Below are 15,406 nucleotides of genomic sequence, written 5' to 3'. Positions count from 1 at the left end.
TGTTTTTTTGGAATTGGCTTATTTCACTTAGCATGATAGTCTCCAATTCCATTTACTGGTAAACACCACAATTCCATTCTTCTTTATGGCGAAGTAATATTACACTGTGTATATATACCACATTTTCTTTATACATTCATCTGTTTAAGGTCACCTATATTGGTTTTATAGTTTGGCTGTTGTAAATTGAGCTGTTATAGACATTGATGTGGCTGCATCACTTCTCATGTTAAGCCCTTTAGGTATAAACCAAGGAGTGGGATAACTGGGTCAAATGGTGGATCCATTCTAAGTTTTCTAAGGAATCTCTATACTGCTTTCCATAATGGTTGCACCAATTTGCAGTCCCACCAGCAATGTATGAATGTACCTTTTTCCCCACATCCACGCCAACATTTATTATTGCTTGTATCCTTGATAATTGCCATTCTGACTGGAGTGAGATTAACTCTCAGTGTAGTTTTAATTTTCATTCATCTAATTGCTAGAGATGTTGAACATTTTTTCATATATTTGTTGATTGATTACACTTCTTCTGTGAAGTGTCTATTCAATTCCTTAGCCTTTTTTTTTTTAAATCTGGAAGGAATCATTAGCATAGTGGTTAAAGAATACACTCGGCATTGATTCCACTTCTATTTCCTAGATGAAGTAAATTGCATAAACTTTAGCTTTTATGGTGAAACTAAGATAACAAGAGTATTTAAGGGATACATTTACATATTAATTATAGTTAGTAAAAATAATTTACGTTTGTAATGCAGAATAAATGGACCGTGTTTGTGCTTCATCAGTGTTATCTAGTTCATCATTGTGAAGTTTTGGATTGCAAATAACAAAAATCACAACTGAAACCAACTAAAATTGTGAAGGGACTCTATTGACTGGAATAACTAGAAAATCTGGAGACTAACCTCCTACTTCAATCAAGTAACAATAATCTATTATATTTCTGTCTTTCTACCAGATTTTCCCATTATTATCTTTATCTCATATGGCTCCCTTCTCTGCAAACTCAAACTGTCTGCCCGCAGCCCACTACATTTCCTCATTCTTACCCAGGAGGAAAGAGTAAAGCTTTTATTCTAACATTCCCAGTCAAGTTTGAAGATGTGCCCAAATATTCTCAGGTCCCATATCAACCTGAACTAGTCTACTGTGGCTTCTGAGTTGATGGGCAAGTGAGCTTCCCCACAACAACACTGAATATCTAAGAGGAAATTGGAGGATATTGAAAAAGGGGAGTGTAGAGGCACAGGCTAAGAAGGTACCAATACAGTCACTGTATTTTATCCAGGAACTACCCAGAGGCTGTTCTCCAGGCAGGAAGTTATCTATGTTCCTGGGTCAGTTAGTCCTTAAGCCTTTCTTTAAAATTGCTAATGGAAGCAGGGCAATTTTGATGGGGATTATGTGCCAAGATGAAGAGTATGTGTTCTTATAATAAGCTCAACAGAGCTTTCCACACTGAATCCCATTACTGAGAAACGTTTGGCCATCTTAGAGTATTGGGTTAATTCTACATTATGAGGAAGTTCTAAAAAAGTTAGAAATGATAACATTATCTACTCATGTGATAGTACTCAATTTATAGCAGTGTTGATTACTTCACGTTAGTGATAATTCTGGAACACTTGAAAAATATCAGTTAATTGAATAAACTTACCAGTTTTTGTCATTGTAGTTGATTATCTCTTATAATACACTTTTGATCATTTCGAAGATTTATGCTTTACTCATAGCAGATACTGCTTTCAACTTATTGCTCCAGTAGATTTTACATGTGCAGAAAACCCTTATAGTTTTCTTAATCACTCACCATAGGCACAAATAGTTGAGAATGACAAACTTCTCTCACAAAAATCCCACTCAGGTGAGAGCATTTCAATTTGTGGGCAAAGTTCTGAGGAGTGTGAAAATATAGAAATCTCAGAATTTTATCCCTGAAAAAAATGACTTTCTCCAACTTCCTGGACTTTTCCCCATTAAAGTATGTCCTTTGGAATGTGTCTACAAGTCCCAAATAAATACTAATCTATGTTTCACATCACCACGTTTTCACAATCATCTATAGTTACACTGTTATTTTCAGAGTATAAAAGCATGGTCCATTTTATTTTTACTATAGGATAGTATGTGTTTCACACATATTTTTATATTTAGTCTTCACAAAAACTCTATCAGGTAGGTACTATTTTACTCCTCATTTATAAATGTAAGAACATGAACTATTTATAGCAATAGATATAAATTTAAAAATTTAGTAGGGGTGGCTCTCTTTTGTTTTGAAAGGGAGAAGAAAATTTGGAAGTATTGTAGATAAATCTCCTCTTTTATATAAGGTTTTGAGAGTCAAAGAGCTAAGTTCTTTGTTGAGGTAATAGTTAACTTTACTGATGAATTAGAATCTTATGACTAAGACTTCTCAAGAGTTATCTGGAGGTAAAATGTTTATATCAGCAGCAATATTAGAGAATTATTTTTACTAACTATAATTAATATGTAAATGTATCCCTTAAATATATCACCCTTAGTTTTATCATCTGAAGAATGTACAAAGGAAAAGGAAGTAGAGGGGAGTGTTAGGCTAATTCTTTACTAACATGTTTTCTATGAAGCTTGTCCATATGCTTACTAAGCATGGTTGGCATGGTTGTCCCTATCAAACACTACATTATTTATACAATAGAATTAACTACACAGAACTTTTCTATGAATAAACTCTTTTATTTTTGTACTAGGAATTTGTTGAGCTACATCTCCAACCTTTTTTATTTTTTATATACTCTGCCCTTTTTATTTTATCCTGAGACAGTGTCTCACTAAGTTACCCAGGTGTCCTCAAACTTGTGATACACCTGCCTCAGTCTCCAGAGTAGTTGGGATTACATGTGTGTACTACCTTGCACAGCCCAAATAAATTTTTTTATCTTAGAATAGTTTTAGATTTATGGAAAAGTTGTGAAAATAAAACAGAATTTTCAGACTTTTCCTTGTTTTTGATGACCTTGACAGTTTTGAGGTATACTGGTCCGGTATTTTAATAGAATGTTCTTCGACAGGTTTTCCTGGTGTGTTTTTCATGGCTTGGCAGAGGAGAGGGCCCATAGGGCCTTAGATAGATAGATCGATAAGTGCTTCTCATCACTCCATCAAAGCTGCATGCTATCAATGTGACTTACCGTTTTTGATGCTAACCTTCCTCCCCTGCCTGGGGTAGCATTTGTCAGGTTTCTCTAGGTAGTTCCCCCAGTCCTCTTCCAAGCCTGTCCATGCTGTACTCTGTGAAAGGAAATCACTACATGCATACCAACCTGAAGAGGTGGGGAGTGATGCTCTACCTCCCCGAGGAAGAGTTTCCACATAAAGTATCTTGAATTCTTCCACAATATACATTCTATTTTCTGCCATTTATTTATTTAATTACTTATTCAAATCATTTATATCAGTATAAAACCATAATTTATTTTGTACTTTGTATTATAATTCAATACTCTGTTACTTATTTTGTTGCTTGAAAACTTAATAACCTCTTCTACCAGTGTTTGCAAAGGTGGTAAAAATGAAATAGAAATCAAAATATTCACTGGGGGGTACTCTATGCCAGTCTTCACAGGCAGTTCTATATTTGTAGTCTGGTTTTACCTGTGAGGGATAATGTAATATTTGCACAGCTGAGTATATGAAATACTTCTCCAACCACATTTGTACACCTGTGACCATGAAATTGTTTTGAGGGAATGAAATATACATGAACTTTATTTTAAGACTCCTATGTCAATAAAATTGGCATATTGATATGCTTTCTTTGCTCCATGTGAAAGCCTTTGTTGAATCAAATAAAGTTTATAAGTCTATTCCATAGTATCTTTAACAGAGCCATCAAGGGTAGAAGCAGCAGAGAATAATATTGTTATTTTAAAGTCTTTTTTATTGGTTATTCAAAACATTACAAAGCTCATGACATATCATCTTCCATACATTTGATTCAAGTGGGTTATGAACTCCCAGTTTTTACCCCAAATACAAGTTGCAGAACAGTCATTAATATGGTATTATGTAAAAATGTGGATGTGTAACCGATTTTAAAGTCTTTATTAGAACAATACATGCTGCACATATGTTAAAAACTTGAAACCTTCTTGAAGGTAGGAAGAAAATCATTCCCCTTAATGTCATCACCCACAGAATAACCCTTGCTAGCATGCTGTTATATTTTCCTCCTATTATTTTGCAATGGATAAATATAATTATTACATTTTTAATATTGTCAATCTTCAATGAAGTCATCATTTGAAAACAAAGAGTTAAGAATATATTATTAAAATTTCTTGTTGTTTTACTGTTTTCTGAAAATAAGGTAAAATCTATAATATTCTGAAACATCATGAGTAGAGTAAGTAGGATTATGTGTCATTTATCAATAGCCATGTATATTATCTCATAGTGACCTTTTTCCATAAACTAACCTCAGTGCAATTCTTGCATTATTAATCATCAGTACTGAATTACTTAACTTTTTCTACATGCAGAACAAATGAAATACTTCATCAAGAAAAATTTTTGAGGGCTTACCTACCTACTCTATTCCAGAATTCTGACATGTGAAATTTTTTGTGAAGTAGAAAGTGTTTCAAGTATGAATAGCTGTTTTTCAGTCTGAGCAGCCATTTCCAAGTCTACTGTTTGTTTACAGGGGTTATTGGTTACTTCTTTCTTTCTTTCTTTCTTTCTTTCTTTCTTTCTTTCTTTCTTTCTTTCTTTCTCTCTTTTTCTCTCTTTTTTACATTGTAGTACAGTATATTTTGAAATATTTTACATACATAGAATAAGTATATCTTGTTCAAATTAGGATCCCATTATTGTGATTGTGCATGTTTGTGGAGTTACATTGGTCGTGTATTCATATATGCAGATAGAAAAGATATGTCTGATTCATTCTTCTGTCTTTCCTATTCCTATCCCTCCTCCTCTACCTTCATTCCCCTTTGTTTAGTCCAATGAATTTCTAATCTTCCCCTTCCCTGTTGTGGGTTAGTGTCCATATATCATCTGTACGCAGTTTTGCATCTGATTTTCCACCTCACTATTTTTTAACCCTAAGCATTTGCCCATGTCAATAAAAATGTTCCATATGAATCATATCAGTGCTTTTAGAACTACCAAAATATTACTTTGGTTCTTTGGGTTTTCCTGGAGTTGATTTTAAAATAAACTATAAGTTTCTAAAACAGAAACACAGATAAAAAGCACTTTGTAATTCACTGAAAAAAAAGGAGATACACTATATATTTTCCCCTCAAAAGTAAAGGTATGCAATTAAATCTATAAGCAGGTTTCTTTGACGGGTTTTCATAAAATCTGATGAGTTCAGGGTATCTATGGTGACAGTTTTCTAGCTGTGAAAGCATAGACATGAATGTGTTTTTCTAGCAAAATTCAAAATTCAAGTAAAATATCTGTTACATAAGTTTCTCTCTCTAAGATTGTTATAATTTCAAAAATTTAAATCCTTCAAAACTAAGTGTTTCCTATGTATATTTCCCAAATTTTGGAAATAACAGAACTAATCTTGATTAATTGAAATATTTATTGTCAGAAGCATATGTGGCAAGCCAGGTAACATCAACCACTAAGTTAGTACAGGATGCCTATTTTTGATAAGTTTATATCTTTTGGAGTTGTTTTGTTTGCTGTTAACTCTGCTTTTTGATGAAATTTGGTTTTCTTTAAGGAAGAACGAGTATGTTTGGGGACACATCAAAAGACAGAAAGGTCAGAAGAGTTAATACAAATAAAATCTATCTTGCTCTCAGGTCTAATGAATATTATTTTGGTGAAATAGTAAAGATAGCAATCATTAAGTAATAAAAGAGTACAAAAGTTCCCAGACATAACCCAAGGAAGATCTTCTAGCTTGTTTCTAATTTCTGGTTGACCATTGATAAACACTCCTAGTACATATGCATAATACATATTATAATTTGCAAAAAGCAGGAAGAATCTACTTTGTAAATCGTCTCTTTGCTAAGCACTTTCAATTTCATTATTTCTTTAACTTTTCACAATTCTATAATTTTAAAGAGGAGAAAACAAGGACCCCTAGACCTCAAAAATCTCCCTCAGCCTTACAGCAGTTTAACAGCATAGCTAGGCTTTATATCCAGGCCTTTGTCCTTGATGCTTGTAATATTTCCTTTATCTTATAATAACTCTTCTCATCACCTGTCCCTGAATAGATACTTATATCTAAATAATTTTTTTTATGTTTACTAAGCATTTTGACACATTTTATTTCATAATTAAAATGGTCCTTCATGAGGTCTCTATTATTGCATCTTTAAGATTAGAAACAAAGGGGCCCAGCGGATGGTACAGGGGTGAAGTTCAGTAGTTGCTCTGAAGCCTGTATTCCCACCATGGATTTGTATCTCCAACCACAGAGGCTGGGTTCTTGGTCTGATTTTAAAAGGGAGTGTGCCACGTACATAAGGATTAAGAAAACAGAATTTCTCTTGCTTTGACTCAGGTTATTTTATTAGTTGTATGTGTGGGTGGAAAGGTTATCAGCAATCATGAAGCAATGCCTCACAGAACAATCAATTTAGCGGACCAGCCGCTGGTGAGTAATCAGGGTCGTGGGAGTCCCAGGAAAGACATTCCTGGAGCACTGAATTTTGTACTTTTTCCAACAGCAGCAAATGTTGTCATTTGTTGGGCCTGAGTATTTATAAGCTTGTTTTGTTTGGTATAGAAAATTGGAAAATCAAAATCTCAGAATTAAACCCAGGGTTGTACTTCCATTCTAAAACAAACAATAGTAAGCTTTGATATGATCAGAATCATATCTATAATTTGGATGTTTCTGCTTTCTGCTTAACTGAAGGCTAACTTATTTTTTACTAGTGCATTATTAGTGCATTATAGTCTTATATGATTGTGGGGTTAATTTTGACATATTCATAAATGCATATAACATAATTTGCTCAAATTCAAACCCCAGTTATCTTCCCCTCCTGGTTCCTATGAAGACTAACTTATTAAGTAACAGGCATTCCATTTTACCTGGGACAGTTTTGTTTATACCTGCTTATACCATGCAATTGTCAACAGCTCTGAATTGAAGGTTTTGAACTTATCATTTCTCTTTAAACTTTCAGGACTGTTAGAAACAGGCCTTTTCCCCATATCCTATACCCTTCATAATGTTCTAGTACAGCAGTCATTTGGACTCCAGAGTTTAGCCATTACTAAAGCTCTTATTTCCAGGTAATTAATTACCTACTTTGCTAACTCATGGCATTTCTTGTGTCCCAACCTCTAATATCATTGGATAATCCAGATCACTGGCTCCCTGAAGATGTCTTGCCTGCATCTATTCCTATTACTTGTCATTGATCTGAGGAGGGTTCTAGTTTACAAAACACAGAATCCCCTCCAGATAATTTAAATAAGAAGTCAGGTCAAGAGAACTGGTATTGGATACTAAAGAGGTCTGTAAAAATACCAACCACATTATACTTTTGCTACTCCTGCCTAGTGTGTGGCACTTATGATACCAGGGACTAGTCACCAAAATTTGCCATAGCTTCCCTGGAAGAACCAGATGGTTCTTATACCAAGCTTGTCAGGCTGCCATAGTGCTCACTTCTACCTGAAGAACCTAAGCAAAATCCTATCTACAAAGAGAACTGGGAAGTGTAGTTCATAGTTTTCCAGCCTCTTTAACACATAGAAACTAAAGCTCAATGGAGTTGGGAATACACAATGAGTGAGCAAACCTATATTTTCTCCAACATATTCAAAATTAGAATGCTAAGAAACAGCTAGGTTAGAGACAGATCCACTCAAGAACTAAAGAAGAGTAATTAATTTCAGAGAGCACCTGGTGTTTCCTCAAGTTTAATCTCTCAAGTCTCTAAATGTTTACCTGATGCATCATTTGGAATCCAGAAATCTATGCTAGAAACTCAGAAAAGGGAGGTTAGGGAGAGAAAAGGAACAGAAAAGGAGAGGTTAGTTTTGATTTGAGTAACAAGAAAAACTTATTAAGAGAGTTAGTGCTATGGCTTGGATTTGGTTTGTCCCTATAAATGTTGAAATTTAGTTACCAATTTAGGGATGTTGGGAAGTGTGCTCCTTAATAGGAATCAATGCTTTCTTTGTAAGAGTGAATTCTCATTCTCATGGGATTAGATTGGTTCCTGAGATAGTACATTGTTGCAAAGCAAGTTGACTCTCACCCAAAGCCAAGCAAATGCCAATATCTTCCCAGCCACCAAAACTGTGAGCAAAATAAACCTCTTTCCTTTTTAAGTAACCAAGACTAAGATAGGTAGCATTTATGTCTACAAAAGAGATTGTTCTTATTATCTGTGTTGTAGCATCACTAATCAAAGGCATATACATGTAAAACTCTGATTTGGGAATGTCTGAGACCATAAACCAGATTGAATAAAAAGCAAAGGATATGAAGAGCTTAGGCATGGAAGGCTCTTAGATACCCAGGTGTCCTCCCCACCCAAGCATTTACTGCTTGGGATTCCTCTAGACAATCATTCCTTTGCCATTACTGTTCTTTTTCTAATTGACCTCTGAAAATGCAAAGGCTAACTAGAAGAATTTAAAAAAATAAACTCTTTTCCATTATTAACATCTTAGTTCATTTAGAAATATGTACTGATCATCTCCTCTTTGCCCGGGATATGACAGGGCTACATCTATGTAAACTACAGGCATGGCCTCTGCCTTCATGGATCTTACAGTTTAGTAAGAACATATATAAAAAATAACTGCACAGGTCATTAACTCCTTATATTATTTTCTGTGTATACATTGTGACACCCAAGTTTCCACTTCATTTTGATGGCTCACCCTGATTCTTTGAAGCAATCAGGGCTCCTCTGCATGTGTTTGTGAATCCTGCACAGCCCCAACACACATGAGAGCACTTGAGGGATCTTGGTTCCCAGCTTTCCTCCAAGCTTCTGCCTTTTACATTGGTTTGCCCTAACACTCCATCTATGAAGCAGTTTGAACTTCAGGAGCAGTCTAGACTTATTCTGCTCTGCCATTTTCCCAGTTCACCTCCAGAAATGACTTGGGGAGACTTAGTGAAGACTGACCTTCCTGCTGCCTGTGATAACAAATGGGGTCCACACCCAGAGCACGTTGCCCCGACTCTATCCCTTATATGCTTCTACCATGATGCCCATCTTATTCTAGTGATCTATAAGACTCTTTTTTTAAAAAAAATATTTTTTTAGTTGTTGATAAACCTTTTTTATTTATTTATATGCAGTGCTGAGAATTGAACTCAGTGCCTCACACATGCCAGGCAAGGGCTTTCCCACTGAGCTACAGCCCTAGCTCCTATATAAGATTCATAACACCAAGGTCATTTTCACCCATTGTCACTGTTTCTCACAATGCAATTTAATAAATATACTAGATAAATGTTCTGGGCTAAGGAATTAAATAGAAAAAAACCCACAAGGATCTAGATTGAATGGAGGCTCGGAGACAAGGAGATAGAGTGAAGGTCAATGAATGTAACACAAAGTGAAAGTTGAAAGGTCTCTCACCCCTAATTCAGTTCCAAACCAGTAACTCCTATACCTGTTTTTCTAAATAAAAATGATATTGTTCCCTTGTCTGTACTCAGTAAACAGAAGAAGACTGCCTGGATCAGCCATTTCCACCAGAAGTTCAAATAAAGGCCATTCCTGGTCCAAGAAAGTAGCATTTTGTTTAGGAGCACCCAACTAAACAAGAGACAGGCAACCAAGTCAAACAAGACTAACAGGCATCTGTAGTGGTCATAATCAAGCTAATATGAATAAGGTGCAAAAGCCAGGCACTTATAGGAATTGGGCATAAGACAGGGGAAGGCCCACAAAACTTCCATGTCTAGGCTTCACCAGAGACTCCTCCTTTCAGAAACAAGTTGAAAATGTTTGCCTGGGTGTCATGTCTCATTCCAGCATGAGGTAGACCAGAAGCAGAGCAGGGATAGGAGGTGAAAGGGCCTCCCTATCCCTCATGAGTTCCTGACCAGAGAGGGTTCCTCTGTACTCTCTGAGGGTGGTGGGATACTCCAAAGATTCTGGCAAGGAACCCTTGGTTGTAGGAGGCCTGGTCTGGGTTGTAGCCAGGTGAGCCTGTTCACACCATCCTGGCCAAGCTGCTTTCCAGGTCCTCAGCTCCTGTTTCATGGGACGCTGGGCAAACACCCAGTAGCCTTCTGGATGAGTAGGGTCCCCATAGCTACAAGGAAGCACTGCCCCCGCTCTAAACTCCAAAGATAGAAGAAGTCAGTCTCTTGCTTGGTATGAGCAACCTCTGCTCTCAAGCGCTGGTGTCACACCTGGTACTCAAAGGCAAGGTGTTCACTGAGGTGGGATCAAGGAAAACAGAGCAAAGGATCCACAGGTCATAACGGAAAGGGCTGTGCCTGCCAGCACCCATGGGAGAGTTGCACAGACTGGCTGCTACGTTTGGCCACCCACTTGTTGCGGGACTCCACCCAGCCCCTCAGTGTAGTCCTTGATGTACTTAGATTGCTTTTCTTCTTCTGGAGGCTGGTGTGGCCTCCTTCTTACCTCTCTCGAACCTGTCCTCTGCCTGGAAGACAAGGATCCTGACCTCACCATACACCCTGAGCAGGTTGTGGATGTTCAGGGGCTGCAGTGTGGCAGGACATGGCCCAGGCTCCTGCTCCTGCTACTGCTCTGTCTCTGTTTTCTTCCAATGGCCCTCTCTCAGTAGTTGCCTCTGTCTTCTGCTGAGAAGACATATTGACTAACTCCTTGAAATTATGATAAATGCTGTAAAGGGCCTATTTCCCTGGCTTCAAAAGAAAAACACCAGTACAAACAAGTTGGAAATGTCATTCAAGATATTTGAAATGACAAATAACCATGTTTCAGAGCTAGCATTGGAGACATCTTTCTTAATAAACATTTTGAAAAAAGATATTCTACATAATATAAAACGCACACACACAAATACACACATATCGGTAGCATCTTTCCATAGCCAGTTTGTTGATGTATGTGCTTCTTGGAGCCACGGTGGTTCTTGATATCCTTCTTTCACAGGGTTGGGGGACTCTTGGGTCATGACACCATGGATCTTGTCCTCCTTCCTTTACTCTACTACTGGCTTTACCATTCTCTCAAAGGTCAGCTCAAACTTCTGTATGACACATTCCTCCATTTCCTACCTCTGCCACATATTGTCAGTTGGCAAATTCAGTTGATTGAATTTCTTCAATATCTTTTGAATCCATCTTTTGTTTCTCTAACTGCCGATCATATCCTGTTCTTTCGACTTAAAAGAAACTGTTACAAAATCTTTTAAATAATTCCTTTGCCCACGGGATTTCTCTACTCTCATCTATTTTACAGGGGAAAAAAAGGCCAGGTTTTGTTCATCTCTGAAATCTGAGCATTTAGCCCAGAGCATGAAACATGAAGGACAGAAAATAAATGCTTGTCAGGAGGCCAGCTTACACTTTCTCTCTCTTCAAAAACATGTGATGGTTTCCTATTGCCCACAGGCTAAAACTCTCCTTAGCCTGGTCTCCCTGTATGTCAGTCTTTTTCTATCTTATTTCCCATACAACTCAGTGATGCACTTTCTGCAAACTACTCACCACTTGGATCAGGTTGATTTTTCCTGATGTTCTCGTCTTGCAAATCTTCCCTTGTCAAAATCGTACCCCTCAGATTCTTCTCCCATAATAACTTGCATCTTTCCTGTTCTCCAAATGATTTAATTCTTTCATCATCTTGCAGCCTATCTTTTATTATAACTTCTTAGTAGACAGCATTCATTTTAAATGTCAAATTTGATTTGGCTACAGCTGCCTAGAGTGCTTTGTAGAGAAGGATTCTATGGGTATACTTGAGTTCCTCCAGAAAGAAGGTGCCAGCACAGATTCTGTGTCACACATTAGCTTAGGAGAAGAGAGAGAACAAAACTGCCCATCGCTTATCAGCTTTGTTACAGATCCTCACGTAGGTTTCTACTCAGCTAGATCATGTGTCATTAAAGACATCTTGTTCTTATAGCCTCTATCAATTTGCAATCAATTTGATCCTTACTCTGTTCCCTGATTTTAAAAGTTTGAAATCTAAAACAGAAGATATGACATTTGAAACATAATGTAGCAATGGAAAATAAAGATACTAAATGTTCATGAAAGAAGACTCGAAGACTGGTGGGAAGACATAGAAAACAAGAGGGTGAGGGCAGTCCTGGTGGAGAGAATGATGAAGATAGGAGTGATTGATTTTAAGTCCTATTCTATTAAGGAAAATGGTCCAAAGTATATGAAAGAGAAAAGTCAAAGATTGTTTTGAAAAAAATAGGTTTAAGGTATAAAATGGGGGCTGTGGATCCTTCAGTGAGAAGTAGACATATTCTCCAGTATGCTGGGGTACAGTAGATGGTTTTGAACACAATCAGGACTGTGCATCACAGCAAACTAACTCACAACTGCAAGTAAAGTTTACTCCAGAAATATGAAGATGATTCACTGTTAGAAAAATCTACCCACTAAAAGCTAGTCCAGAATAAGGGAGGGAAGTGAAGGAGGGAGAGGGAGAAAGAGGGAAAGGAAAATGCAGAGGATTCCATCAAAATAGAAGAAATATCAATGGACTAGATGGAGGAGAATGAAGGGAAGGGAGGAGGGATGAAATAGGAAAAGACGGGAATGAACCTTCCTATGTCATATATTAATATACCACTGTGAATTTCACCATTATGTACATCCATAAGATATTGATTGAAAAAATAACTATGGTAAATGGCAGAAAGATTAGTAGGGGGAGGGAGGAGGGGAGGAAAAGAGGAAGTACTATGGCTTGAATTAGAACAAATTATATTCCATGCTTTTGTAATTATGTCAAAATGAATCCTATTTTTATATGTAACTAAAAAGAACTAATAAAAAGGCAAAAGAACACTTAAATCTGCCAACCCCAAATTCCATATATCTTATGATCTTATCAATAGAAGCACCAAACCTATTGATAAGGTTCAGAAGCTACTTTTTAAAATTCCAAGTAAAATCAGAGTAGAAGAAAAAGCTTAAGCTTGGTAAGCAACATGTTTAATACTGAAATACTAAAAGACATTAAAATAAAATATTCAGAAATTTACTACTTCTATCTAAATACTTTTTGATGAAAACACAATAAGAAATAAGTAATTGAAGCATTAGAAAATACAAATAAAACTGGCATTATATTACAGACAATTTTATACACAGACAACTCAAAGTGATAGTAGACAAAGTCAGTATACAAAATAATATTTGTCAATTATACATGATCAGGTCATAATTATACTATTATTTCCTGATCAAAATAGAAATGAAAAAATACTTCATTTACAATAAAAATGAAACCCAAGAACAAAATTAGCCAGATAGGCATAAGACCTATGAAGAAAATAATATCATTTTATTAAATATCATAAAACAAGATCGAGGAAATGGAAAGTTATATTTTCCTTTGAGAGGAGTATTTAGTATTATGAAACTATAAGTCCTTTCCATATAAGTATAGAAATTCAATGAAGTTTATATCAAAATCTTGTTCCTTTTAATTTGTTTCATTTTTGAAAAATAAGAACTCACATATACTTATCCTAAGTGGAAGAATTGATATCCAATCTGTGATTCTGGCCTAGCTAAACCAAAAACCACAAAAGCAACAATATCCAGGCAACTTTTTAAAAACAAGAAATGTGGAGCTACATATTCTAATAGATATTTAAATTTGCTTTAAAAGTCATTGTAATTAATGGTATGGTATTTATGCAAAAATAAGTAAGTTATAGGAATTTCAGGAGCATATCCAAATACCTGTGAGAACTTACTTTATTGTAAATGGAAATGGCTTTTTAATAGGTAGTATTACACCTGCTGACTCTCAATCCAACCAACATTTGAAGAAATACTTAAGTTCCTGTTTTACATAGTACATTTAAAATATAGTTCAGATGATTTAGAGATGTGCATAAAATTAAAATTATAAAAATACAAGAAAATAACTACATATTTTCATGATGTAGTAAAATATTTTTAGTCAAGATAAGAAATGAAGAAAGGATCTGGGGATAAAGCTCAGTGGTAGAGCACTTGCCTAGTGTGTATAAGGTCCTGTGTTTGATCCTCAGCATCATGAGAAGCAAATAAAAAAAGAAAGGCAAGAGGAAGGAAGGAGCTGGTGGTTTTCCACTGGGCAGAAGTTTAATAAAGTGACTGATTTTTACAGAACCCGAAAAAAAAAAAAAAGAGGAAGGAAGGGAGGGAAGGAAAATTGAAGGCATTCCCTCTAAGATCGGGTACAAGACAGGGATGCCCCCTCTCACCACTTCTGTTCAACATAGTCCTCGAAACACTGGCCAGAGCAATTAGGCAGACGAAAGAAATTAAAGGCATAAAAATAGGAAAAGAAGAACTTAAATTATCACTATTTGCAGATGATATGATTCTATACCTAGCAGACCCAAAAGGGTCTACAAAGAAGCTATTAGAGCTAATAAATGAATTCAGCAAAGTGGCAGGATATAAGATCAACACGCATAAATCAAAGGCATTCCTGTATATCAGCGACAAATCCTCTGAAACGGAAATGAGGACAACTACTCCATTCACAATATCCCCCCAAAAAATAAAATACTTGGGAATCAACCTAACAAAAGAGGTGAAAGATTTATACAATTAAAATTACAGAACCCTAAAGAAAGACATAGAAGAAGACCTTAGAAGATGGAAAAATATACCCTGCTCATGGATAGGCAGAACCAACATCATCAAGATGGCAATATTACCAAAAGTTCTCTATAAGTTCAATGCAATGCCAATCAAAATCCCAGCAGCATTTCTTGTAGAAATAGATAAAAGAATCATGAAATTCATATGGAATAATAAAAGACCCAGAATAGCAAAAACAATGCTAAGCAGGAAGTGTGAATCAGGCGGTATAGCGATACCAGACCTCAAACTATACTACAGAGCAATAGTAACAAAACAGCATGGTACTGGTACCAAAACAGGCGGGTGGACCAATGGTACAGAATAGAGGACACAGTAACCAATCCACAAAACTACAACTATCTTATATTTGATAAAGGAGCTAAAAGCATGCAATGGAGGAAGGATAGCATCTTCAACAAATGGTGCTGGGAAAACTGGAAATCCATTTGCATCAAAATGAATCTGAATCCCTATCTCTCGCCATGCACAAAAGTTAACTCAAAATGGATCAAGGAGCTTGATATTACATCAGAGACACGGCATCTGATAGAAGAAAAAGTTGGTTATGATCTACATACTGTGGGATCGGGCTCAGTTTTGTTATTCATGCCTCATTAAAGCTGGAAAATTAGA

The 15,406-nt window shown here is 36.1% G+C and overlaps 1 protein-coding gene and 1 pseudogene across 4 annotated transcripts in view; one reads left to right on the top strand and one right to left on the bottom strand.

The window, feature by feature from the left end:
• Window positions 1-15,406, top strand: part of Mctp1 (multiple C2 and transmembrane domain containing 1) — a 516,302-nt gene that overhangs the window by 210,089 nt on the left and 290,807 nt on the right. The gene's annotated exons all lie outside the window — the stretch shown is intronic.
• On the bottom strand, window positions 10,040-10,795 carry LOC113180734 (activator of basal transcription 1 pseudogene; annotated as a pseudogene).

This window comes from Urocitellus parryii, chromosome 1 (genome assembly GCF_045843805.1).
Source record: "Urocitellus parryii isolate mUroPar1 chromosome 1, mUroPar1.hap1, whole genome shotgun sequence".
Taxonomy (NCBI): Eukaryota; Metazoa; Chordata; class Mammalia; order Rodentia; family Sciuridae; genus Urocitellus; species Urocitellus parryii.
This window is presented reverse-complemented; position numbering and strand designations above follow the sequence as displayed.